This window comes from Haemorhous mexicanus, chromosome 5 (genome assembly GCF_027477595.1).
Source record: "Haemorhous mexicanus isolate bHaeMex1 chromosome 5, bHaeMex1.pri, whole genome shotgun sequence".
NCBI classification, from domain to species: Eukaryota; Metazoa; Chordata; class Aves; order Passeriformes; family Fringillidae; genus Haemorhous; species Haemorhous mexicanus.
The window spans coordinates 68,846,919-68,874,433 of NC_082345.1; the positions used below are offsets into that span (position 1 = coordinate 68,846,919).

At 42.1% G+C, this 27,515-nt stretch overlaps 1 protein-coding gene across 2 annotated transcripts in view; it reads left to right on the top strand.

Annotated features, from left to right (window-relative positions):
* Positions 1 to 2,010: 2,010 nt before the first annotated feature.
* FAM107B (family with sequence similarity 107 member B) overlaps positions 2,011 to 27,515 on the top strand; it is a 59,055-nt gene continuing 33,550 nt past the window's right edge. Inside the window, exons 1-2 of one of the 2 annotated variants that reach the window (XM_059847476.1) lie at positions 2,037 to 2,170; positions 3,927 to 4,041. The gene's annotated coding sequence lies outside the window, so the exon portion shown is untranslated. Of the gene's footprint in view, positions 2,171 to 3,926; positions 4,042 to 27,515 lie in introns of both variants that reach the window. The other variant, XM_059847477.1, reaches the window with a different exon arrangement.

Genomic DNA, 27,515 nt, shown 5'->3' on the forward strand with positions numbered 1-27,515 from the left:
ATTCACAATAATTCTGTATTATTTCACAATAATTCTGTATGTGTGTGGACTTTGCTAAATCTGCACCTGCCAATGATGCTCCATAACCACACACTTAAACTAAATGTGACTCAGGAACAAAACACCATGAAAAATGCCCGTGCTCCTTTGACAAGCCATGGCAAGAGACCCAGAGTTTTTTTGGTAATTTTGCCTCAGAAAAGTGTTACATTCCATTTAAAGGTGTGGATGTGCAGGATCTGCTGGGAAGACCATACATATCACAACAAAATAGCTGTCTGAGCTAAGGAAGGGTTGGGAAACACTGAGCTAATGTGTCAGATTTCAGAGCAGGAACAACTGCCTGTGCAGTGTCTAAAGAAACAGAGATAAAAAATCTTGATCAGGGCTACTACAAAGTGTCTTTAGAAAACAAATTGTTAATGCTTGCATACAGTAATGATATGGAGAGGTCTGTAAGGTCAAGAATGCAAAAGATAGGGAAATCCAGCATTCTGCTGGCCTTGCAGTTAATTTTATTTCATTGCTGTTTGCAATTTTCTGACCATAAACTATTTCCCCCTCCCATGCTTCAGACAGAGGGTTGCTCACAGACCAGGGAACTAATCAATATTTATACTGCCTCATTCATCCAGGCACATCATTTTACCATATTTATTTTAAAAGAATCAATTTTTATGAGGTTTTCTCCATACAGTGTCCATGAGCACCACACACAGAACAACCATATCTCACAACACTCCTGTAAAGGAAAGAGTGCTGGGGAATGAGTCTCCCCATCGCCAGGGCTGACACTGTGAACATGGACAACACAAATAGCTGGCCAGACTGGCATGTCACAAGGGACTCTTGGAGGAGCATTTAGTAATTTTTAACACTTCATCTGTTCACAGGACAGCTCTGATTGTGTATGCAGGTGCTTGGCAGCGGGTTTGAATTTAACCAGATGTGCCAATGGCCACTGGTGCCCTGGCTTTCATCTATTTCCTAGGTTTCAACCCGGCTGCCGTTTATTCCTAGTGGAAGAACAGCTGCACACAAAGACCTGAGCAGTCTTTTAGTACACACCAGCACTCCGGATTTCAGTCCTTCCTCACAGAAAACTTGTTTCTCCAACTAGCTCACTGCCCTTCCCATCCTGGGGCAGAGGGTTATTTGGGATAAATTCGGTGGAAATAGCACCATCTACTGAGCACCCAACACTCTTCCTGCTGGGACCTCTGGGGCTGGGGGTTTTGCAGGGGAAGGGTCGGTCTCCACAGCCCAAGGGATGCTGAAGGTTTAGGTCCTCAAATTACTGAGCTCCCCAGATCAGGCTGAAGCTTTCCATCCTTGAGGTGACTCCAGTCGTTGTGCTGTGATTCAAGTCATCTGTTTTGAAGAAACGCAAAATAATCCCAGTGATAAACACACAAAAGAAATCTATTTAATCCCAGTGTGTACCCCAGTGTAAACATACATTTCATCCCCAAATGCCTGGGTTCATTCCCAAATCTGTGCACACTATGCCCCGATTCTTTCTCATGTCCCCATCGTGTAATGCTGGCTCGGAGACAGATTTTGGGTACACTGAACACGTGCCGTGACCTCCTGACCTTTAATTTGGATGGGGACCTTAATTCCTACAGAATGAACGGTAAGAGCATCCACAGGGACTGGGCTCCGGGATACGGGAAGGAACCACTGGGAAAGTTACAAGCTTGGAAATTCTTTTCCATGGAAGCAGCGGTGTCTCCCGAAGGTGAGCCCCGGCAAGAGTTTGAGAACACTCGTGGCTGCCCCACGCGCCTTGTCCCTCCCGGAGCGGCGCTGAGCCCGTGGAGCCCGGCCCAGGCCGCCACACAAGCCCAGTTTTTCCCCCTTTTTTCTCGGGATTTCCCCCCCAGCCATCCCCGCCACCCCGGATTTTTCCACGCCTGACAACAAAGGAGGCGGCGGGGCGGCCGCGGCGGTGACTCAGCGCCGGGCCCGCCCCCGGCCCGCCCCGGCCGCTCCCCTCAGGCGCGGCCGGGCCGGCTCCGCGCGTGTGGCGGGGCCGGGCGGACACTCGGCAGGCATCGGGCGGGCAGGCGGGCGGACGGGCAGGCAGCGGCCGCTCCTCTCCGTCCCTCCTCGGCTCCCCGTGCCCTCGTACCCCGTGCTGCCGGGCGGGCAGAGCCGCCCCGCCGAGGTAGGTTCTGTGTCTGCTCCGCACACAAAGGCGCTGGCGCGGAGGGACGGGATATCCCAGCCCAGGGGGGGCTGAGGGACGGCGGCTCCCGGGAAAGAGAGGCGGGAGCGGCGGGTCCCGGCTTGAGGGGGCACCCGCGCCTTCCTTCGTGAAGGGAAACGCGGGGAGTTCGTCGTGGCTCTGCATAAATTAGAGGGGGAGCAAGCAGGAGGGTGCCCGGGGTGTGCGGGGCTCTGGCGGTGCTGCCGGTCCCGCCGCCCCCGTGGGTGTCCCCGGCTCGCCGGGGCCATGCAGCCGGTGGGTGTTCGGTGTGTCCGTGGGGTGTTCGGGTGGTCTTGGGGGCAGCTTTGATCCTTGGGTGACTCTTGCGGCCGTGGGAGCACCCCCATCGAACCGCGGGATCCCTTGGTGCAGGACTGGCGGAGTGGGTGGTGGTGGTCGGGAAGAGGAGTTGGAAAAGCAAATAAAAATGATAAATGTTTTTTTCCTATACGTGGTGCTCTGTAAAATGAGCATTCAGAGCAGCTGAACTTTTGGTGTGGACAGTGGATGTCTTCTTACAGATCTTTAAACCAAGTAGATGCTGGGAGCGGGACAAGCCCCAAGGAGTTCTTCTGTGCTCCCACGAGTCCCACCTGGGTCTGTCAAATTTTCCCTCAAGGACCCTGGAAATTCAAATGTCCAGGGTTTCCTGGGCATTGGGTTGAAAGGCTGCGAAACTGGCCAGGGAAACTGCACGGAGATGTGGGGGTGCATAAGGGGAAGGGGTGCAGTACAGGAGCTCTGTGCGCCCGAACTACTTGTTTGCTTCAGCCACTGAATTTTTTCATAGCTTAATGATTTCTGGCATAAATCGATACTATGCAAATGTGGTGTGCGGCCGTGGCTGGCATTGGAGCAGAGTCTGGCCCTGTAAGCCCAGGACATACTTCTGGCAAGCTCTAGAGAGCAGCAGAAATGTGAACGAGAATTCAAATGGCCAAACCAAAATGTAACAAAAGGAGGAAAAGAAGTTTCTGTGTGAGCACAGTGTGGTCGCAGGGTATAGTTTGTGGTGGGGGTATTGTTGAATAACTCTGGCAGTGGTGCTGCTCAGCGTTGTGGTACATCAGTGTGTGCTGAGTCCTGTAGCACCAGTCAGGACATTCAACTTCCCTTGACTTGGCAGAGGAGGATGGAAGGATGTTGCTGAAAATGAGAATGATTGATTGCTTGTGGATCGGGTAGGCAATTTGGGAGGCATTTAAACTGTCTTTAATTTCCTTGTGATATGAACAGGACACTGGGAAACTTGCTTTATTGATGGATGTTTTCCTATGAACAGACAGTGTGTGCTATGAATGTGATGGCTGCTTGTTTGGTGTCAGAGATATTTGCTTAGGGACAGTAAACAATTGCTGAGCTTTATTATAAAGAACCAGAAATTCCCTATATCTTCTGAAACAAAGCCTTTTTTGTCTTAGTGCAACTGTGGGCCAATTTCATGCTTGGTGTAGTTCCACTGATGATGGTGGAGTTTTGCCAGGGATGGTTTTGGCAGGTGAAATGTCACTTCTGTGTCCATAATGCTCAAGAGTAGTGTCACTATATTGTCTTCAGCACTTAAGTATTGTTAATTAAAATGGCAAGCTCATGTTCCTGAAAGTTAGAAGTGGGAGAATCATCTCATCAGATCCTCACGATACTTTCCCACTTGCTTTCTCCTTTCTGCTTCAGATCTCATATCCCTTAATTTATTCTCTTCCTTCTTTTTCAGTCTTAGCATCTTTTTTCTCTCTTCAAAATTAAGAAGTTTTTCTGCAGTCCAGTTCACCTCCAAGCATTTAAAGGTTTTGAGACTGTTGACCCGTGCACCACCCCTGCACGACTGGGTAAGTGAGGAGCTCCGTGGCAGCTGCAGTTGGGAGATCTTTCTTGTACTCTCCTTCACAATCTGATTTGTGTGGTGCCTCTGGTCAGTGCATTTGCTGAAGTGGCAGATTGTTTGTCAGAGTCACACAGTGGAACAGCCTGGCTTGATACAGACTGATAGACTGGGCTGGGGGTAGGGGAGTCTCTCAGTTTTTACACAGCTGCCCATACTCAGGGCATTGAGAAACTGGTTTTTAGAACATTCCTTCATGACTTCAGTAAGGACGGGGAAATTACCTAAAAATTGGGCAGAAGGAAAAATGGGGGAAGAGAGAAGGAAATAATCATGTTTGCTAGCTGTGGGAAGAAGAGTGGAATTGTTTAACAACTAATTGGCTCTAACAGAGCTTTGGCTCTATCAAAGTTTCAAAGAAAATATTTTATTGAATAAAGCTATGTTATCTTTGTATGCGGTTAACAGTATTAAATACATGTGGCCAACTCTTAATCTGCTCTGGGACTGTGCTAGTTGTAAACAGAGCCAGTTTCGGTGCTCAGCTTCTGCTGAGCTGTTTTGTATCTGACATCTCAGTGCTGTACAACTTTGGATCTATTTGCATCTCATAAGAACCCCAAGAGAGCATGTCTGACACAGCTCAGGGCTGATGCCCTTCTGACATGGTATCAGAGAGCAAGATACATGCACAGTCTCGCTCTGAAGGGGAAGAAAATGCTAAATGCTTCTTCAACTCAGTTATTAGTCTAAAGTTTGCTCTGGTTTGGCCAGACCTGGCATGTTTTTCACTGTCAGTGAAGTATGGTTTGCAGCACAACATAATGTTGCAAAGAGCCTGCAACTCTTTTGTGTTTACTTAAAAGGCATGTAAGTCAGGGTTTTGATGTTTTGTTTTGACATAAAACAGTGGAAAGATTCAGATGTGGAAAGAGAATAGTTTCACATGCTAACCTGAACATAAAGCTGCAACTTTGATAGGCAAAACGTACTTTTACAAGAAAGATAAATTATCTGTTTAGAACTACATTTATCGGTGATACTTCCACTTCCCATGTCTTGCATGCTCTTGCCATGCTTATCTCTTGAAATGCTTCATTTATATTTATCCTTCTAAAACCATGCTGGAGTACCTTGTGTTCCCATTGTGGGGAAGACACCTTCCCTTTGCAGATGGGGAATAGGATCACAAGCAAGAAAATGAGTTGTCAGTGACCACACAGGAACTGTGTAGTGGTGGAAGAAGTTGAACTCGTGTGTCCTGAGCTGTTGGCTAGTGTTGAAATTAAAGTACTGCCCCTGCCAGAAGGAGTGGGAGAAGAGAAGAGGCACAGCCCAAAAGGCACAGTGTGAAAACTGGTTGAGTTACCTGGCTGTGATGTACTCAGTCTTTGACTGCTCTTCCATCACAACCATGCTCATCTTTGTTAGACTGTGGAAAACAGAAGGATTTTGTAGTGATAAGTACTTAAACAAAGAGGGTAGCACATGCAGGAGAGAAGAGAAAAAGGAAAGGGGCCTTTTCCTTTCTCTACTTGCCTTCAAATAGTGGGTGCTGTTTTTACACAGGGATCTCTGGCTGTGTCTTTGGGGAGGTCCTGCATCTGTCCCACTGTGCAGTTGTGTGTGAGCAGGAGGAGACTTTGCAGAGCCAGGAGGGTCAAGGCAAGGCCAGACTGCCTTTCTGTGACCCCAGCAGCTGGTGAGGTGGTTTGAGTGCAGATCTCCACCCTGAGAGACCAGGGTTGTGTGGGGTTTTTTTAAAATCTGTTTTCTAAAGGGGTGGCTGCTCTTCCTTGTGATATGCACAGACACTCAGGTAGCTGCTCTTCTCACCTGGCAGCTTTTCTGCTTTGGCTTATTGGTGTGAAGGGTTGTGGGTGTTGCATGACAGCAGGGAGTGGCCTGTGACAGTTCTCCTGTGGCAGAAATTTTACGGGGTTAAATGAGCAGGGAGCACTTTTTTTGCAGGTGTCTGCAAAAAGAGGAAGGATGTGGTCTTTTCTTCTCTTTTCTGTGTAACTCAAAGCACTGGAGCTTATCTGCTACCTCTGTGCTCTGTCACTTTGGGAAAACTGAAGTAATGCTTTTCCATACAGTGCTGTGTTTGGTGCTTCATGGTTATAATGGTGAAGTCAGTCCTGTTTGTCACTTCAGTTTCAAAACAACTTTTGTGCTGACAGCCTACTTCTTGTGCTTAGGCCAGTGCTGTAAGTTTTGTGCAGTGAAGGGTGGGACTCTCACAGGTGGGAGAACAGTGTTTCCAAGCTGTGTCTATGAAAGAATAAGTTGCAAAGATTTTGGAGCATTTGTGGGTAGTGCTGTCTTCTGGTCTGTGTCACATTTTAAAATAACTTTTGAAATCAGTATTTACTCCATGGGTTTAGCCTGGGTGTGTAGCTGAAAGGGCAGGTTTTGTGGTGACTTGGTGCAGTTTGCTTGTAGCATAGATCTCGTCTGCAGTGGAGTTTACTGAGTCTTTAGCAGGTCTTCAGCTTGCCTAGCTGGGACAAGAATCCTAGTTTTATGATATCAGCAGGGAGCACAAATGCAATAACCTTTGCCTTGTTTAGCTTTATTTATCCTAGAGGGAACACTCCAATTTGCTTACGTTTTTAAAATGTCTTTGACATCATGAAGGCAGAAGGTTGCCTTTTGTGCACATACATGCTCCTCATCAAGAAAGAAACAGTGGGACAAATCCCTTTCATTTAGATGAGCTCAATTTCTTTATTTTTACATTTTTATGGCAATTTTTGGCAGCATGTGTGCTTTCAGGATGAACTGTAAAACCTCTGTGCTGTCCTTTAGCAAATCTCAGCATTTACATTTATAGCCTCTCTGTGTGAGCTGCATTAGAGTCCTGTAGAGAACTTGTGATGACAAAGCATGAAAAGTGCTGCTGCTATGAGGGGTATTTTAATATCCTGCAGAACAACCTTGTTGCTTGTTGTGGGATAGATCTTGTATTTTACCTTGTACTGGGGAATTGCTTCGCTTTCTTGTAAGCTACAGAGCTGAAACCCAGGAATGCTTCTGAAGGAAAAACTGCCTTCGTGTTTGGATTCATTTGAAGCAGTCCCTCTGCTTTGTAGTATAGTATATTTTAGGCAGGAGAAACTCGGTCTTGAAAGTGTTACTCTATAAAGGGGAACTCATTTTGAGCTTCTTTTCTTTACTTGATTATTTAGAGTTCTCCTGTGCCCCTTGGAGGATGTCCAGTTCATTGTACTTGTGCTCACTGGTGCTAAGTGCCTCACCAGGTCAGCACTGTCTGCCCTGAAGGGGAGGCAAGCACTGCCCATCAAAGGTATTTCAATAGTCATGGCATTCAGTGGGCTGGTGAGAGGAGGATGATGATGGCAAATAATAGAACAATTCCTTTCATTCCTTGCCTGTGCAGTGGGTGGGCATTTGTCAGACCTCATGTACATACACAGGCTTTTTTCAGTTCTGGTGCTAATAATAAATAGAGTTCACAGCTCCGAGTGGCCAGGACGATGTGGCGAGAAGTGGGTCAAGACCATTTGTGTGTGCATAACTGCATTCCTAATCTAGGCCAGTGCCTGTGCTGGATGCTTCTAAACAAGCTGAAAAGATTTCAGAGAAGCTGGAGTTTATGCTGTCAGCTGGGTGAAGTGCACCTCTAGCTGACTGGAGCACTTAAGGACAGGGCTCAGAGTGAGTGGTCTGGAGTAGCTTTGCCTGTTAGAAGGACCACAGAGGTACAGCTTTACTGTTCAGTACCTCTGAAGAGTGAGGAGTTTAAGGCCAAGTAAACTTTCTTCTTCCTGGCAGGATGACTTGCTGAGCAGCCCTTTGAAGATGTGCACTGCTCTGCTATTTGACTGAAATATGTCTCTGCTACCTCAGTTTCTTCTAAGTGTCACTGGGAGCAAAGATGACTTGCTGAATGTCTCATTGCATTGCTGCCACGTCCTTCAGACTTGATGCAATGGTTGAGCTCCTTGGTGCCCTTCAAGGAAGAGTGGGTGCCTGGCCTCACCCTCAGATGCTGTTTGGGGCTTGGCTGCTCATAGAAGAAGAAGAAAACCAATTTTCATCTGAAGCCACTGGGATTTGTTGAGTTTGCTTTTGGAGAGAATAGGAAGGAGGAGTTTGATTGGGTTATGATTTCTTTTATGGTTCTGTGCTTAAGAGTTTTTTTTTTTTTTCATCCTAGAGCTTTTTGAGGTTACTTATCCTTGAAGAAGATCTATGGCGTATCAGACAAGCTGTAATACACTTGTTTAACTCTCATAATACCCGGCACATCACTGCTGCTCCCTGAAAACAGTCTGTCAGAAATTTATACACAAGTCTGGATGGGACTGGAGGAAAGGATAGGGAAAGAATCCTGGTAGTTTTGCTATTTTCCTTGTCTGGGATTGTATCTGTATTGATTTGGTATCTAAAAGTAAACCAATTGTTTCTTCCAAGCCTCAAGTATATTTGAGACCATCCCTGTCTAACATGCAGAAGCAAACAAGTGCTGGGGGTTGTACCCAGGGTATTGAGGATGTGGGCAGTGGGCTTTGCCACATGAGGAGGTGATCTTTGGAAGGTGAGCGTGGCTTGCCTTGACACTGTCCCACCATTCTCCTGTGTCCTTTGTCATAGTGAGCAGCCAGTGACACAGTACCTGATCAGAAGTGCTCAGGCACAAGGAGTCTGGTGTGTTCTGGAAGGGAGCCCTGGCTGTGCAAGGCTTGTCCTGTGAGTGGTTTGTTACCACAGATGGCAACAGTGGGAGCCAGTGACTCTTCAAAGGCAATGTTAGCCTGCTCATTACTCTCTATTTATCTGTTTGTTCTTTCAAGTACAAGAAGGCTGAGCAAGTCATAAACTTCTTAGACAAAAATATGAGCAAATAAATTTTTCCTTTTTCAAAAAATACATTGGAAGCAAACTTTGGAAATTAAGAAAATAATGTCTCTGAAGAGCAGAAAGCATTTATCTCTTGGTGTGAAACTAAATCCTGCTGAAAAGATTTAAAAAATATTTTCTGAAGTATAGCAGCTAGAAAGCCAACCTTGAAGCTTGTCATGAAGATTGGAGTTTGTGAATGTCTGTGCCTGTGAGTCTTAGGTGGAGGATTTAGTTTAAAAGGTCAAAGCAGTGTTACAGATGCCACTGTATCAAAATTCTCTTTTGGGGAAGCTCCAGTCTGAGTTCTTGGGCCTGTCTTGCTTTGTCTGCAGTTAATGACTGATTCATCTGGGCATAAAGAGGGAGAGGCTAGAGGCATCACCTGGCCATGTTATATTCTACATCCTTCTCCTAATTGGGCAAAAGTGCAGTACCTTCAAAGTTTCCTCTATAAATCTAACTTGCTGCATGTGCAGTGATTGCTTTGGTTTTGTTTTGTTGGTTGGGGTCTTTTTCAGTGTAGTATGTAAGCAAAGTAAAGTAAATACCCTTGCTTGAGGATTTGAGGACAAGTTAGCACATGAAGTTAGAAAATAAGTGTGCCAATTATTGTTTTGTTTTCCAGTGGCCTGAGGGTTCTTCCCACTTATCACTGTTGTAAAGAGACAGTCTCTGCCCTGAAGAACTTACTGTTTAAGTAAGGAAGAGTGTGTGAGTGGATATTAGAGACAAAAAGGTGAAGTATGTTGGTGTGAGGGTTGAAGTGGAAAAAATTTTCTTGCCATGAATACAGCTGCTTTGATGGAGAGACAGATTTTTACTGAAACTTCCACTGCATCATTGTGTATTTGTATAAAGCTGCTTCATTGCTCATGTTTATTGCACTACAGGAAAAAATTTTAGCACTCTAAGCTGTTCCAGAGAGTTCTATACAATTTTCAGCTAGTTAGGGCCTACTTTTTCTCTGTAGAAGCACTAAAAAAGCATCTCCTCAACCTTGGTACCTATTCCCAGGTAACTAATAGGATCAACAGATCCAAGACAATGTGTTCCTTTAGCTAAATATAATCCATTTGCCAGCTTCAGCCAAAAATACTCCAGGGAGGAGAAACACTGGTCTATATAGTAAATCTAATTTTCAGAAAAAGCAGGGCTTAATACAAGTTAGACCAGTACTTTTCTTCTAGAAAATTTCCAAAACTCTGTCACTTTAATTGTGTAATTTTAGAGCAGATGACTAAAACTGGGAGCCAGCTCAGAAAGCAGTCAGAGTCAGTGATACTGTGATACCTTTTTAAAGGAACTGGAAGAAGAACTTCAGGATGGGGAAGGATCTAAGTCCTGGGAGGCTTGTGTGTTGTGGCAGTGGGCCATATGGATACCTAAGTAACTAAATTTTTTGCTCAAATTGTAATTCCTGTGTCTGTCTAGTCTCTTCCTAATCCACTGCCATGATTTCCTGTGGCTAAGTAGTTCTTCCTTCTCCCAAAGCTGTCCCAGAGTTGCTAGCACGGGATGACTGCAGGCAGCAGCTGTCGGGGGAGGCTCCTGTTTCTGTGGTGCTGAGGCTGAGGTGGCCTCAGTGTACAACAGCTTTGCCCCAGAAGGATGCCCAGGTTTACATTGCTATGCCAATTAAGATCTCAGTGTCTGGTGTACAAAGTTCTTAATTGCTGAAGCATCCTCATATCAGCTTTCAGCAAAGTTGTTTTCCAAAGCATTTTAGTTTTCATTCCCCACCACAGAATTATGAAAGAAAAAGGTGACTGGTTGCTGGAGAACAAGTAATGTCACCTGTTCTACTCTCCTGTGGATTTTTTTTTGTATTCATGTAAGGCTTTGTTTTGATGCTTAATTCTTTTGGCTGACAGCATCTGGTGGCATACAGGGGAGTGCTGCATGTGTGATGCCTGTTCTGTGCACTAAAAGGCAAGAGTTTAGAATGAGCTTTAAAGTAGAGGAGTGTGTGCTTTCAAAGACTTTATTCCTTCCAGCGCTGAAATTGGAGTAATAAATCAAACTGGGCATGGCATGCATTGATAAAGTGGTGCTTTGTTAAATGACTGCTCTAAGGGATTGTTTCAACCTCTTCCTCCCATTTTAGTATTGGATCTTAATCTCTTTATTGCAAGTAACATCAGCACTAGTAGAATTAAGAATTAAAGTTTGAGCCAGTGGTATTTATTCCTGTTTTATCTCTAATGATGAAGAATCCTCAGCTGATTTCCTGCTCAGATTTGATGATTCACAAGGCTTGAGGTTCATCTTTATTTTATTTCCAGAACCTCATTTTGGTTTAGGGTATTTTTCCCCCCTAATAGGAAGCTGATTAATTGACTGGTAAAACAGGCACAGATGTAGTTAATTTATTTTGTAAGTGCAGATGTTTTCGCGTGCGAGGAAGTCGGGCAAAGATTGGATTTAGAAAGGCTCAGCTTAACAGACACCAGTCAACAAAACATTGACTATCACAAAAAACTTATTGCTGTAAAAGCAATGACATAAGGAGCTCTTACTCCTCTGTATTTTCCCCCGGAAAGAGGAATGAAAAAAATTCTGTACTATAATATTCAGTCATTCAGATTCCTAAGATTAAATGTCCCTGTAATCAATGCACTCCTTTTTTTTCTTTTTAATTTGTTTTAGACTGTCATAGTTAGGATGCCATGAACTCAGCTCAGGGTAGCATGGTTTGCTACATGGGAGGCTTTTCAAGAACTGTAAGAAATGGTCTCCTTGAGGAAGGAAAGGATAGGGAGTTCCACAAACCATTTATAAAAATTACAACCATTCCAGTTAATGTGGGTAAGCTGGTTAATTTTTTGCATAGAATTTTATAAAATGGTGTATTTTAAAAACTATGTCAGGGTAAACACATCTTTCCAATATCTATTTAAAGTACATAAATATTTATTATTGTCCTTCTTTTACAGATTAAGAAACAAAGGCTGAATTGACTTGCCTAAAGCTATAACTAATTAATGCAAGGATAGAATGTGAACTTGGGACTTTGAACAGAGAGAAAAAACAAGATGAAACACTGCAAATGGAAGCATAATGAAAAGATAATATAAACTTTATATTTCAAGCATAAACTCACTACCCCAATATACAAATCATCTTCCCATAAATGCCTTTAGGCAAATAAGCAGCCTGAAAAGCTGTTTCTCACTGAAAACAGAATCTGTTTAGACCAGATCATTTCTTTACTTGCCAGTTTTGTGCATCTAGCATTAAACTTGTTGCTTCTGAGAAAAATTCCAGTTTGTCTTCAGGGATTAAATTAAATTTTCAAATAATTTGAGTTCAAATGAAGAGAAGCAGGCAAATTTAAACTTCATGATGAAAAGCTGCAGCAAAATCATGCTTGAAATGTCCTTTACTTCTCTCCCAGGTAGATGGTTGGTGTGAGTCAGCCAGAGCACTTGTAGTAAATGTGGGAATGGAGCTGACTCAGAGACAAGTAATTGGCATCATTTCATGGGATGTCATCAACTGCAGCTTCAATAAATGTTAGTTTTTCCTCTGTCTTGGTCAAATGTTAGTTTTCATTACAATTTTGACTGAATATAGCAGGAATTTTTTTTTTTTTTTGGCTTTTGGTGAGTTCCCTGGATCACAGGAGCCATCCATGGTTGTTATTTTTTTAATGGAAAGGATGGTGGCTCTCCAAGCACAATTCTTATTTCTCTGAATTGCATGCCCTGGAGGTGGTAGCACAGACATGGTCGCTGCACCACTCCAGTGTCTGCATTTTGGAGTAACAGAGTTGTCCTGTAACAGGGTTTAGGATTTCTCTTCTGAACATTAATTTGGAAGGAATTTTGGAAAGAATTCATTGCAGTGGTTTTGGTAAATGCCTTTGTGTCACTTGTGGAAATTGAGAGATAGGGAGTTTTTAGTGGTATTTCTGTATAACTTTAAGCAATTTCAGATTTTCATAATGATAATTTTTTTTCTAAACATGCTAAGTTAAAAGCAGACCAAACATTTCCTAGTTTTCTGAGCTTCTAAATGTCTTCTGTACTGGATGTTGTTTGAATTGCATTCCTTTGCCTGAACTGTCTTGTTTGTTCTGGTGTTTGTGATTCATTTGAATGTGCACCAGCCAGCACTTGAATAATGGAAAACCTAAAGTAAATAAGTGATAGTGCCTGCTAGAGAATCAAGAGGTTCTACAGTGAGCTGTGGTGCTCTTTAGAACAATTTAAATATCTTTCTGTAAACAAACTGTTGAATGAAGAGTGGTTGAATGGAAGCTGAAAAGGTTGAATCATTCAAGTTTGGTACACTGAGAGCCTAGACTAAATTTAAGTATTACTACTTTGAAGTTCTTAAAAGGGACTATAGTGCATTCTGAGAAGGGCTTTCTTTACCTCTGCTTAGGGTTTATAATTTAATCTAGGAGGATTAAACTGGGTTTAATTCTCATTGCACCAGTTACAGTTTCCTCCCATATATGGCATTTTTTAAATGGTCAATGGGTTGGGGTTTTTTCCCTTAAAGTTAAAGATACTTTAGTATTTAGATGCCGGTTCAGTAATTAACAACAGGAAGTTTGTAAAATGACTGGAAGTGGTTCTTCGAAGGTTCTGAAATATTAATCATGTTCAACACATTGATGCATTGATGGTATGTTCTTCCTAATAGAAGACATACTTGTATCTTAAACTGGAATAATTTTGGCTTCTGGGGCTTTTTTTGTTTGTGATTTTTTTTTTGGGGGGTGGGGGTGTTTTGTTTTGTGGGTTTTTTGTGTGTGCATTTGGTTTTGATTTTTTTTTCCTTAAATGTACCCCAGAAGCCAGAACTATCTTACAGGACACCTACTTTCAGAAAGAATGAGGCAGGTAGGTACATTAGAGTTGATCCTTTCATCATGTTGGTACACTTTGAAAGAAATTGGGCCAGACTGTAACATTAGACTGTAAAGAAAGTGAAATATGAGATAACTAAAAAAAAAAAAAAGGTATATCTGTTTGTACCATATGCATTTACACTTTCTGTCTGAGCTGCATGAGATAAGCTTGTGTGAATCTTTCATTCCATCATCACAAACTTGACCTCTTCTGTGTCACATAAATGTTGTCATACAGTTCACATGTAGTCAGTGTGGTGATCCTCTAGTTTTCCTTCTATAAACCTTGGTTTTGTTCTTCTGACAATTCATTTCCTGTTGATTCAAATTCTTTGTTTATTTGTTGTTGTTTTTAACATTCTGCCAAAGGCTGTTACTTGGAATTGTTGTCTGGCAGTGCTGGACTGAAGCTTGGCAGAGCCTGGGCTCCTGGCACCTTTCATTGCTCAGCCACCAGTTTACATGAAGTTTAGGGGAATTTCATGGAGGCTTCAGACCCCTTAAAAATTTGGCTGATACTGGCCAAAAGTTTTGGGGCACGTTGCATATGCACACTTATGTTATCATACAAGAAATCTAAGAAGGTTGTTTAATGTAATTCCAGATCTGGCCCTGTATTTGCATCTGGGTTATGGAACAATTTCCCTGGATGTGTTTTTGCAGCCTTGCTTTGTACCCAGGGAACTCCCTGTGGGTTTTGCCAGAGCCATACTGATTTCATTAAGATGTGGGCATCAGAATGGCATCCTGGAGTTGTCCTACCTCCAGTGTAAATGCTTTGCTACATGGTTGCTCCCTCTTTAGAAAGGCTGTTGTGCAAGCAAACCACACTGATTTCCTTCAGTGTTATTTAACTGGCAGTTTGTGGGTAGCAAGTGAGGAACAGTAGATAAAGATTTGTTCTTTCTGACTTTCTGACCAGTGAACCACATAAAATTTTGTTAAGCTGGAGGTGGGGAAAAAACCCAGTGTGTTTCAGTCACGTTACTTGGTTACAGCTGTTAAGGGTATTATTCATTTATCACTTCCTTCTAGAAGCTTTCTGTAGCTGCATGAGCTATTCCTGCAATTCAGTGACATGTGCATCACAAAGGCTTGAAAACTGGAATGGATGGGTAACTCCTGTTATTTCAAATTATGTAGTTGTAAACTGGCTGCAGGCCTTTGGGTTGAAAGACTAAGCATTGATTTCAACATACTGCTGGGTTGTATCACAGAGGAGATAAAAGATGATTTTACAGGAAGTGGAAACTTAGACACGCTAGTATGGAGCTCAGTAAGCCCACGGTGAATATATGTTGGCTGCTCACAGATCATATCATAAAGCAATTTATTTGTATCAGTGGCCTGTCACATCATGTAGGATCAATCTTTCCTTAAATAGAGAATACTTATTAAGGAAAGCTACTGCAGACCTGAGCTTGCATTCTGGCTGTGATATCTCTGTGGGCCAATAACCACATGTTTTATCTGGTTTTCTTCCCAGTGCAGGAACATGCCTAGTGAGTAACACATGAAAACCAAATATAACAAGGGTTGATACATTTGGCCAACTTACAGAGTTTAAGTATCTCATTATGTTTTCCTACTTCCTGCCTTTTTTTTTTAAATCTGAAATGCATCTATCTAATTTCTTTTTAGCAGCCTAGGCAAGGTTCTTTCCTATTTCATTTGCAAATTAGTCTTTTTATGGGTATGGCTATGTTAAATTATGAACTTGGTTGTTATTTATTTATTTTTGTGGTAGCTTTTTTACTTGGCTCTTGGAGGAAGTAACAGTTATTTTTTCTTATTTTCTTTGTACATCAAGGAAGGTGAGGGTCACATTCTGTAGGGGATGAACAAAGAAGGAGGTCAGAAATGCACCACTTACCACTATCAATAAAACTTTAATTAACTAAATGCTCTGTCTGGCTTCTTGCCCATGTAATATATAAAATTCAGAGAGATTCTCCTAAGTCATTATTACTACTTAGGTTTCTCTTTACAGTAAAGCCTGAAGAATAATTGGCTGACAAGTCTCAATATGCAAAGAAAACTTGGTTATTCAGGTTATGCATTTCCCTACATTTGCATGTTTGCACTGGCGTGCTGAACAGTTGCCTTTATCAATCCAATCCATATTTAAAATTGCCTTCATATATGCAAAGTATGAGTCCCATAGCAGGATCCCTGCTGACATTCTTGTACGGTCTGCCCAGGGTTTGTAGCATCACAGAAGGGTTTGGGTTGGAAAGGGCTTTAAAGATTATCTACTTGCAGCCCCCTGCCATGGGCAGGGACACCTCCCACTAGAGCAGGTTTGGTCAGTGCCCCATCCAGTCTGGCTTTGAACACTTCCAGCATTGTCTGGATTTGCTGCAGTATGAGGGATTCCATCTGCAGAAATCCTGGGAGAGGAGAGCTCCTGGTGAGCAAAGCCTGTGCCTTGCCTCCTCCTGTACCATTAACCTGGTTTCTCTTGATGTGATGTCTTGCTGCAAGTGCTGTTCACCACTCAGTGAGGATTTAAACTGTCTGAGCAGGAATTGGGCAGCTGGGCTGCCACTGCAGATGGTGTAACTCATCTTGCCTCCCCTAGGAGGAATGAACCTCCCTGTTCCCAACCTTTTCTGCTGGAGACCAGTAAGAGTCTGCTCACCTGTCCAGAAGGGATTGATCCAGTATCAGTTTTGCCTGCAAGTGGCTGCATTTACAGCCACGTGTAATGAGGAGGAAAACAACTCTGACTGCCTTGCTTTACTTTTTATTTCTGAATCTTCTGGTTTTTGTCTCCTAATCTTCAGGCTCAGACAATAAATGGGCTTTAACTGTGGATCCTAACACTGAGCTGATTAGGTGCATATCTGTGGATCAAACATTGAGCTGTCAGAAGGGAGACTTGCCATGCTGCCCACGATGAAGTTGTGTCTTGTTAGATCCCCATCAGACAACCCACATGTCAGTGTGTTTTTCCAGAGCCCAGTGGTCCCTGGGTGCCATCCTGTGTGTACCACAGGAGGGGAGAATGCAGGGGCAGCATCCACACCATTGTTAGGGCAGCCCTGGCTCCAGACAGGAGCTGGGACTCCATCAGCTGCAGATTTGGTGTGACTCTCCTCCAGCCACCCTCTTGTGGGTTGTTGCTGTGGGATTCTGGGCCCCTCTTTCCAAAGGGTCACCTGCATCACCTGCTGCAGGAACTGGTGGGACTGTGCCCAGGTGGGCCTTGTGCAGTGCAGGTGCTGGCACACAGGGGTTAACTCAGACAGCATTACCCACCACTGAGCCTCCCCACATCGGCTCCTTGATTGCCCATTTCCCATAAATTGCCGATGCTGTCACAGAGTCTCCTGGCTCTTTTCTTGCCAGTGTTGTTGCAAGAAGGCATTTTTAGTAGCTGCTTTTCACCATCAAAATGATTATTCTGCTGTGAATCTGAGCCCACTTAAATGCAGATGAAGGATGTCTCCCTAAGTCGGGGTGTCTCTGCCAGACCCCAAAAGCAGTTGAGCTTTCTGCCCATGAGCTGTCCTGAGCAGCCTCACATCTTCTCCACATCCCTGAGTGGGGTTTTCCACAGCTGATAGCAGCCTGTCCTGACAGCTGCAAAGGGTGGGGGGAAAGAAAACATCCTGAAATCCCACTCCGTACAAATGGAGAGCCCTGGTAACCATTATTATCTTCTGAGAGCCAGAACTTCCCAGGGTTGCTCTTTGGGGCACAGGAAAACTCATTGTTTTCTTCCAGCCCATTTTTTTTCATTCCCTGGTTTGCCATTCACGTAAATTTCTTTTTAAGTGCTGTTTACATTTGCAGCTTTAAAAATGTGGGAAAGGTTCTGTCGTGGCAGGCTGTAATACAGTCCAAGTAACTATTTCTGAGCTGGCCTTGCATTGCCTCTCTTGCCCTCTCATCTGTCATCAGCTCCCTCCTGTGTTTTGTGAAGGTTTTGCTTCACTGCTGAGAGTGGCACAGCAAAAAGTGTGCTCATACAGAGCTCAAATTACTGTTGAACCAGTTCAGGTCTGTTTAATGGAAACCTTCCTTCTCCAAACCCTTTCACACTCCTTTTACTTGAGTCATAAAACTTCTTCTGTTTGAACTTAGTGAAAACAAACCCCAAACCCTTTCTGTTCTAGTTACAAAACACTTTGATTCCTTTCCCTGGTGTTGTTTCACATTATTTACTGAGCTCCTGCTGGAGTAGCGTCTTGGGGTAAAAAGACACTGCTTCTTAGCTGAACAATTTAAATTTTTCATCAAGGGAGATGTATAACCAAACTCTGTGAAATGAGTTAGCCATCCATTCTACTCCAGCTCCAAGTAGGAAGCGTGGATCATTTCAAAACCCAGGAGAATTCAGACATGACAGGGTAGGTACCTATGCAATACCTATGCAGGGTAGGTACTTATGTCAGCTGTGGACATAAAGGAAAGTTTCTGTCTGGTTCTGGCAGAAGCTGCCATAACTGTATGACTTTGGGTGTGTGTGTGCATCGGAGCTCATGAGACAGGGGTGAATTTTTGCATGTTATGCTGAGTAGTGGTGTGTGAGCATCAGCCCATATTTGCAAAAACTGTGGTATGTGTCTTTTCCATTTTTGAAATTTTTTTCTTGAGGCAAAGATGTGCCAGTATCCATTGTTGATCTTGTTAAGTAAATTCCATCTCTCCTTCTGTGTTCTAGTTTTGTTTTTGTGTTTCTGTGCTATTGGCTAACCTGTTAGTGATGCCTAAGTTTAAGGGGATCTAAGTTGCAGAGTCAGTCATGTGAAGAAAAAAATAAATTGTATTTGCTTCTGAGTTTTTTCTCTGAACTCCTTGTATTGCTTTTGTTTTTTTTTTAGATGAGTGATATGAAGTTACTATGGCAGGGTGTGGACAGCTTTTTAAAATTATCAGTCTTGCATTTAAGCAGGAAAACCTTTGCTATCTTCTGCAGTCAGAATTTCAGTAAACCCACTATCACTGCAGAATCATTTGGGTGTGGGTTCTCTCCATTTGCTGTGTTTGACTTTCACAGGGATCAGTACATATCTAAAAACATTTAATGAGAACTAGTAAGATATTTTAGCCCTGCAGACTTGTTTCTCTGTAAGCATTCAGCCAACATTATTGAGATCAATGGTTTCCTGTGTTTTATTAGCACAGCAGTTTCAGCTGGTCCTGTAATCTCACATTTCTTTTTATAACTATTTTATAAGGAGAAGGACCCAGTTAAACCAGTTCAGGTTTCTCTGTTGCAGTGCTCTAATGCTTGCTCTCATTGTAACAAATCTGTCTTGGCTGTCCATCTGCTGTGCATCCCAAGCCTCTGCTGTGTCTCTTGGCACACCTGCATTTGTGCCAAAAACTCTGCAATCACTTAGGCAGCTGTATCTTTTTGACCATCTTTGCCTCCTTGTAGCCAGATGTGTACACAAAAGTGCACAATCCAATGTTTGCTTGGTATTTTTAAACCAACACAGGCTGAGATAAAAAGGTGATTCCACCTCTCCCTGCAGGACTGCTCTGGGAACTGAAATCTCCCAAGCCAGAGCTGTGTGCCCCTCACACCCTGGGGACAGAGCAGGGCTGGTGCAGGGACATGGTGAAGAGAGTGCAGTGGGAGAGTGGGTGGCAGCTGCTGTGGGGTGATTAGGACAGCTTGTGCTATCTGATACAGGGAGCCAGGTGGTTTCTGTTTGTTGCCAGCAAGGGTGGGGATAAAAGGAGGGCAGGAAAGGGGGGCTATCCTATACCTGCATCCATTGCCTCAGTGCAGGTAGCTCAGCTGTAGCAAGAAGACTTGAGCTCTTGGGGCCTTGTGCCTCCAATATTTGTTTTCTGCTTCTCCAGACCAGAAAAATACAGGTGAGCAGAGCCTGGAGGCTTCAAGACTTAAGGCTGAGGTGACTCTGATCTTGCTCTCGATACCTGTGACTGGCAAAGCTGTGCCACTGTGGTCTTTTCTGCTCTGCTGCTCAACTGGTGGCACCAGGAAATGAATGGGAGCATCCACTGCATTTGTCCCTTTGTCTCCATGCAGGAATCCTGCCATTATTGTGGTACAGGAGTGAGGTCAGGGGAGGGTTCTTTACATTCTCATTTGGGGTGGTAAAAGTTAGGTGCTTGCTATGAATTCACGATTGGCAAAAACCTGTTGTAGGGTGGAATGGTTTGATTGGTCTTGCTAACTTCCAAGAATTTTGTTGAATGTATAAATGGGGGTAGGTCTTTAGGATTCTGCAGGGCAAAATGTTTATTTTAACTGGACTAGAAATACATAAAAGTAATGGTGAAAAATATTATTTGTAAATTAGTTTTAAATAAATCTGTAGTTTAGCCATAGTGAAATAATTCAATCTAACAGCCTTCCTTACCTGCCCTGTTGTAAGCAGCTTCAGGCTTCCCCCTTTATTACCTCTTGAAATTTTCTGGTTAAGAGGTCAGAACCAGGGTTTTTTAGAAACAAGCAAAATGTTTCAGTAATCTTTCAAATTCAGAGGTACTTCCTTGATTTTTATTACATTCAATGATTTCTGCAACTAGCTATTTTAATTCAATAGTTATTCCAAAGCTGAGAAAGTGATGAAAAGTCATGAATGTGACTAAGATAGAAAAAGACAGCCCTAGTAGTTCTAAAATCTGGAATCAGCACCAAAAATAATCAATTTGTGAACTCGAGATAATTACTTTCATAAATTTTATCTATAAACAAGATGTCTGTTCCACTTTGTGCCCAGCCTGCTTCAGGGAGTTTTAAGCTAAGTAAATAAAATCAGTTTTGCTTTGATGCTTTTGTGGACCTACTCTGCCTTCACTTACCTCTCTTAATGCAATGCTGATAGGAATATCAGTTGTAAGTGTGTTCGTGTAGAACATTAGAACTGAGTAATTTTCCATGTGTAATGAAGAATTTGGGTAAGTGTGTGTTGTATGTGACTAATTAGTGGTGCAGTTTATCTGCTTCTTCAGCAAACAAAAGGCTCATGTTACAGCAACCCTTCTGCAGAGAACAGCAATCAAGATTTCTGCTTAAATGATTTTCATCTTTTAGCGTCTGTTCACTTCTAGAATACAAATCAACACTGGTGCATTCTCCTCTGATATGTCTTCTTTAAATCCTTTTTAGCGGAAGAGAAAAACGGAGGCATGGCATTATTTTGAGCCTGCATGTGCTTTGCTCTTGATGTAAAACAGAGAAACTCACAGACTGCAAGCTTTCGATATGCAGATGTTGCCCCTGGCTGTGCAAGAAGATGTTTAGATGTGCAGATCATGAAGAAAATTTGTGGTCTTTTAAGGAAAGATTACATTGGGTAAAAAAGAGTTTGAAAATTGAAGCTTGCTATGACTTCTTTCTTAAATCTAATAGATGCCTGGATAGTGGGAATTACTCATAAGAAGGAAGTCATAAAACTGGTTTGAATTCGATTTCAAAGGCAAGGGTTATGTTGGTCATTTAAAGCCTTGGATTTCTCACCACCACCAGAGTCAGTAAATAGCAACCAAACACAAGGTTCTGGCAAAGTATGGTCTGCTATGTAAAGGCCCTTTTGCAAGTTAAAACTGAATGATTTGGGATCATATTTAGCATCTGTGGCTTGTGCTGGAGTAGTACATGGGAGGAGATGGCTTGTTCTCACCAGCGTGAGATGCTTGGGGATCCCGCTGAAACTGAGCCTTTATTTTATTTATGCATGTTTTTACTTGGCCTTCAACTCTGAGTTGGAGAATGTAGGTCAGCTGCACAGTGAGGCTCTGGGTTCTGAAAAGAGATTGCCAGTCCTGTCCCAGTGCCTCTTTCCAGTATCCTTTGTGCTTCATTAACAGTCTGCTTGCTGGCTCCCTCCAGCACAGAGACTATTAGCCATCTGACACTCCTTTGCCCAGGGGCAGCATGTTTGCTCAGTAATGAAGGAAATGGGTACATCTTTCTAAAGCTGTTATAATTTCCCTACCACCACCATCTTTACTGTTAATCCAAATATTTGGTATTAACAAAATCACAGTAGACTAAATAACATTTTCAATTCCAACTGGATGAGATTGCTTCCAGGATGTTACCAGGCAGTATCTTAAGACATTTCTATCTGAATACAAAATCTGACTGATGGGAGAGGGAAGAAGAGGCTGCTAATGAGATTATGAAGTGAAATACTGGCAAACAAGATTTTCTGTCATGGAGACTAGGGAAGGAGGAGAACAATTTATGCAGAATAAATAGAAGCTTTTTTAAAATATATTAATTATGGATTAAAATTTGTAGTTTAAGCAGCGGGATTTTATTTCTTAGCTGAATCAGATTTTGTAGTTAGTCTGTGAAATAGACTGCATTTGGGATAAATATTCAAAACATAATTATTGTAAGAATTTAAACCAGAAGTGGGAAGGAGAAAAGGAATGGGGAGAAGTAGGAAGCAACTCTCTGTAAGGCTCTGAGACTAGGACTTGTGTATTTAAAAGAGGGTTTTGTTTTGGTTTTGTTGAAGCTTTCCAAGCTTTTTCAGTCAGTAATACACAACTCTTCTGAGAAGTCAAGTATCTCTAACAAACAACTTGAAGCAGGGTTACCAAGAGAGGACATACCGTCTGTAGCACCCACCTTCCATTAAATTGTTTCAGCATCAAAGGGCTTTCACTGATGATAAGTTTTCTTATGTTTTGCATGATCCACAGTTCATTTTGGTTCTTGAATTCTTCATAGGACTGTCTGCTATGAAGCCATTTATTGCCTTGGTAATAAGTGAGGGCTTTTTGCTTAGAAAACATTTGCACAATGGTGGTGCCTATTCAACATAAAACACTTCTGAGATATCCACTGGAAAGAATATCCATGAATAAAAAATGAACCACTTAAATCAATACTATTACTTTTAATTCTCTGCTTTCTTAATCTTGCCTGTTGCTTTTATTCTCTTTATTAGCTTTCCATGATGGGAAAGTTTTCTTTTCAGAAGAGGCAGTGTGGCCCTGTTATTCTCCATTGCTTTGTTTCATTTGCAGGCTCACACAGTAATGTGATAGCGACATTGGGAGTTAAAATTTCAGAATTGTGCATGCAGGTAGTTTGTCTTTAAAACATATTTTTTTTCCTTCCCTTGCTACTACTTGGGGTTTTTTGCCATATCATCTCTTCTATTTTACTGCTTTTTATTATTTCGTTTTACGGTGTCTTACATAGTCTGTGAACACAAAGTAAAATGATGGCTTCTGAATCAGAGGCTATTACAGCATTTTCCTGATTAGATGAGGTCTCCTTGCTCTCACTCAGATAAATCTTAAATAATCCAAAGCACTTAAGGTGGAAGAATAGTTTTAATAAAACTTACCCTGTGTTAAATTCCTGGAGATTTTTGTCTATCAGCAGTCCTCATTGAGGTTATTAATGTAGAGTTATTAACTTTCAGATGTTCACTAAGGCCATGTTTCATTCACTTGTCTTCAGTTTTCTTTTAGTCTTTTAATAAAATAGTGTCATTAGATCTTTGTCACATCTGGACTTGTCTCTTATGTGTGGAGGATAGAGGTGGTTTACTGTCTTAATTTCAAAGTCCCAAATTTAATGCTAAGTGCAGTGGCCAGAGTTGAGTGCAGCTGACAGACCTTCCCCAGAGGAAGGCTGGTCAGTAACAGCAGAGGAACGAAGATGATATTGAGAGTCACTGGTCTGGAGGGATGGGCAGGTGTTAATGCTGGGCAAAGAACAGCAAAGTGTATAATGGCCAGGTAGTGAGAGTGACCCTCTAGCACTGACTTCTATTTAGACTAATTTTGTTCCCTATTCCTTCTGTGAAAACAAAACTTGATTCTGATTTAGTGCATTCTCTTCCCATCCTTGTTAGCATGGAGGTGGCAATGAGCCCAAGCACTATCCAAAGTCAGGGAAGGCTGCACTTCATTGCTGCTGTGCCCAGGCCCATTTAATAAAGTTTGAGAGCATGCAGCAGCAGTGTGTGCATTTTATGGTGATGACAGAGCCTCTTAGGCTTTAAATGCAATTTATTTCCAGTACCATGACAGGGTTTTCATGCAGTTTGATGCTGTGTCTAAGGTTTACCTCAGCATTTCCATTATAAGCCCCTGATTTCAAGGTGGGATGCTGTGCAGCAGCCTGGTTACAGAGGACTTAGTGGGAAAGGATTTTGTTAAGATTAATAAAGGAAAAATTTTAAACTCCTTCTGAAGTTATGTAGAGTAAAAATATTGAAAGGAAAGAAAGCATCTGTGTGTATGATTAAAATGGTCTTAGATGGAGTTTGAGGTGTTTGGAATAAGAGGCATGTCTGTAGTAGGGTGGGAACATTGAAGGGGTTAAAGGTAGAGTAGGACAGCATTTTTCATGAGGTGAGCCCTGTGAAGTTGTTGGCACTGACCTGGAGTAGTAAACACAAATGTTAGCAAGGCTCCTGCAGTGAGCAGGGGCTGGAGTGACTGTAAATGCTGTTCACCACCCCCATATGCTGGGAGCTGTTCCAGCCACAGGATCTGCCTGCAGAGCTGTTTCTCTCTGCATCACCATTTCCATGAGATGGGATTGTTGATGGCCTCTGGCTCACTTCATGTGGCTTGATGCTGGAATGGTGTCTTCTGTTTGTTGGGAATTGTCTCTAGTTTGGAAGGGAAACTCTTAAATCTCTACTGGTGGCATATTTGCGACTTGTAATAAACTTTTCTGTGACTGTGAACCATGTGCTTGACTAAAATGTAAGAGGAAATTAGTGGGACATCTGGCCTTTGTAAGGGTCAGGCTTTCATTTTTACTTTCTTGGCTAAAGTTTCATGAATTCTAAGTTAATCTGAGTTGAATGACCTTTTGACTAGGGTAAAGCCTATCTTGCCTTTCTTTTTCTTTTTCCAATTTAAAAAGGTTTCATGGATCTGTGAAATTGTAATTCTATGTGGTGTGTAAGATGGTCATTCCTTGCTCATACACTCAGATCTAAACACACAATAGTTGGAGGCAGTTTGTGGTATTAATTAGTGGAAAAGGAAGACTTGAGTTAATCAGCTCCTTGTGAATGAAATCTTAATGGTTGTATTGACAGATTCCAGTGCTGGCCTTGTGGACTGTTGTAGGAATTCAGCAGTGTGCAGTGATACTCACTTCCCAAATGAAAGTCTGTTAAGAAGTACTGTCTTTGCATGACTTCAATTCTAAATCATCTGTATTAATTTTTAATTTCATATTTTTAATGTAAATTAAATGAATAGTTGGTCTAGAACTAATAAAACAAATGATATGTCAAATTTTTGGAGTGAGAAGGGATTTCTGGCACTAATGCTAAACAGGCTTACATGTTACTCAGCCTCCAACTTTAGTCTGCCAATCAGACTTTGTTTTTCACATATTTTCTTAATAGTTTGCACATTCAGGGAAGGTTTTTTACAAGAAACATGGTAAAAAATATCAAATAAAAGTGATTCATCAAGATCCGTTCTGATTATTTACAAAGGCAGTATGTGTGCCTATGTATGTGCATATGTATCTGTGTGTTTATGTGTATGTTTTAAACCAGCAGGCCTTACCCACACACAGAATGTAATCACATTGTGGGTTTTTGGCCGCATTTTTGGCCCAGAAATGGGCTGTTTAGTCTCCTTTAAAGTCCATTTGTGGACTTTAAAGGAAAACAAATATATGTAAGCAAGGCTGACACTTGAGATTATAAGGAATTCTAATACTCTCTGCCAGAGTTAGGGTCATCTTTTTCCAATGATGTAAAATTCATGAGTCATATGTTACAGTTTAAGTAGGCAGGATTTGAAATTATTGTACATCTAGAAGTGTAAGAATTAGTTAAATGCAGAAGGGCTTATTTTACAGAGCTCTCTTTGGACTTTCATGGTCCACCTTGAGTTTCCTGTTCTACCTAATTCCTCAAGTAAGTTGATTTCTGATTTGGATTTTTAAGTTTATTTTAATGTTCACCTACTTACAAAATAAGGAAGCTTGATCTCAGCTCTCCAAAGTCCCATGAAGGTAAATTGGAACATGTTAGTGCATTAACACCAGGTTTCTGCTCCTGACTTTAGTCCTGGGCTACTGTGATAACCAGTCAGGTGGGGACAAACATTTCCAGAAAGTGACACCTTTGGTGTATGTGTGTATGTGTGTATATATATATATATATATATATATATATATATATATATATTTCCATAGTGCTACCAGCTATGACAAAGAAAGTGTTATAAATTCAATTTATGAACCCATGTTGTGTTTGTGTAGGCTTGCAAGGGGAGCCCTCCTGCACGGTGACTACCAGCACAGGTGCATGTTCCTACATTCACAGTGCAAAGCACTGCAAAAAAGCTCTGGAAACTTGAAAAAACACTGGTGTCTAATGAGAAGTCTCATGTGGATTTAAACCTATATTTGATTTGAATTTATTTAAATAACTGTGAGAACATGTGCTACCAAAGCCACTTTTCTCAAGACCTAATTGCTTTTAAGTCTTGAAGAACTCATCTTGTGGATGCACGTCTGCAATTCTAAACAGCTTTAAGATAAATGTAGATTAATGAAATGTCTTGAGAGTACTTGCCTATACATGCACTTAACCTAAATGGGTGAATAACTGATTATATGAATGTTTCATTACAGAGAGACAGAGGAGAGTCTAAAGTTTTAATTTAAATTAAGAAGGCTGGGACTGACTTTCATACGTGTCCAAATGGTATTCACGTGTCTCCTTGCTAGGAGTCTGCCACTCATTTACAGTCTGATCTCATCCCTCTCCAACAGGAGCAGATGGGGATTCTTGAACTTGGCCCAAATTCCTAGAAAGTCTCTGCACTGACATTTTGTAAAGTGTGAGAGGAACTGGCAATTTGGATGGCAGAGGGTGCAGTAACAGAGAATGGTACAAGGATGAAGCAGCAACACTTCCTGCACGTCGTTCAACACTGTGACAATGACTGTGATTATAGAATATCTCAGTGTGGCAGAATAAATGCTCCTGTCTTGCCATCTAGGTGACTTCTGACATGGATATTTCTGTGCTTGATTATTATGTTCTACATCACCCCCCCTCTTACCCTCCCCCGTTTAATTAGCTCAAAATTATCATTCTTAATGACATTTCCAAATTGGAACATCCTGATACTTGAGTCTTTCCTTCCCTCCTCTCTCATTCAGATTTGTATGGGAATTTTGGCTATTTTGTGGATATTTTGAAGCCTGTGCTGAAGATGGGTCTGAAGGCCACATGCAGATATTTCCTCTTCCTCTTTCTCTGGCACATGCCTGCCTAGTTCCTTGTGGTCCTGGCATTGCTGCTCCCCTCTGGGGGAAACCTGGGAAGGAAGGCTCAGATCCCAGGGGATTTTGAACATGACTGGTTCTGCTACCCATTGCTATCTAACGGAACAAGCAGAGATGAGTGTGTGTATTATTGGAAATAAAATAGAGGGGGAAAATTTGGGGTGTTCTATTTAGTTACCATAATTTTAACATTTTCCACATGGAAACATGATTCTGGCTTTTTTTAACAGGCAATTCTCCCTTGCAAGTCAGACTGGTAATCCTGTTTGCCTACCGCTTTTCTGATTGAGTTCTTGTTTGCTTCTTCAGGGGTTGGAGATTTTGTGAGCAATCTTGCAAGTTGATTATTCATAATTTAAAGCAAAACACTAAGGATAACAGAGAGTGCTTCTGGTGGAGTAACTCTAAATACAAAATCCTCTTGCGTCTCTCAAAACATTAAATATTCACACCATGAAAAGTCTGGAAGCTCTTCTTTAAAATGTGTGACTTCAGCCTCTGTGCCAACAAGATTTGTGTTAGA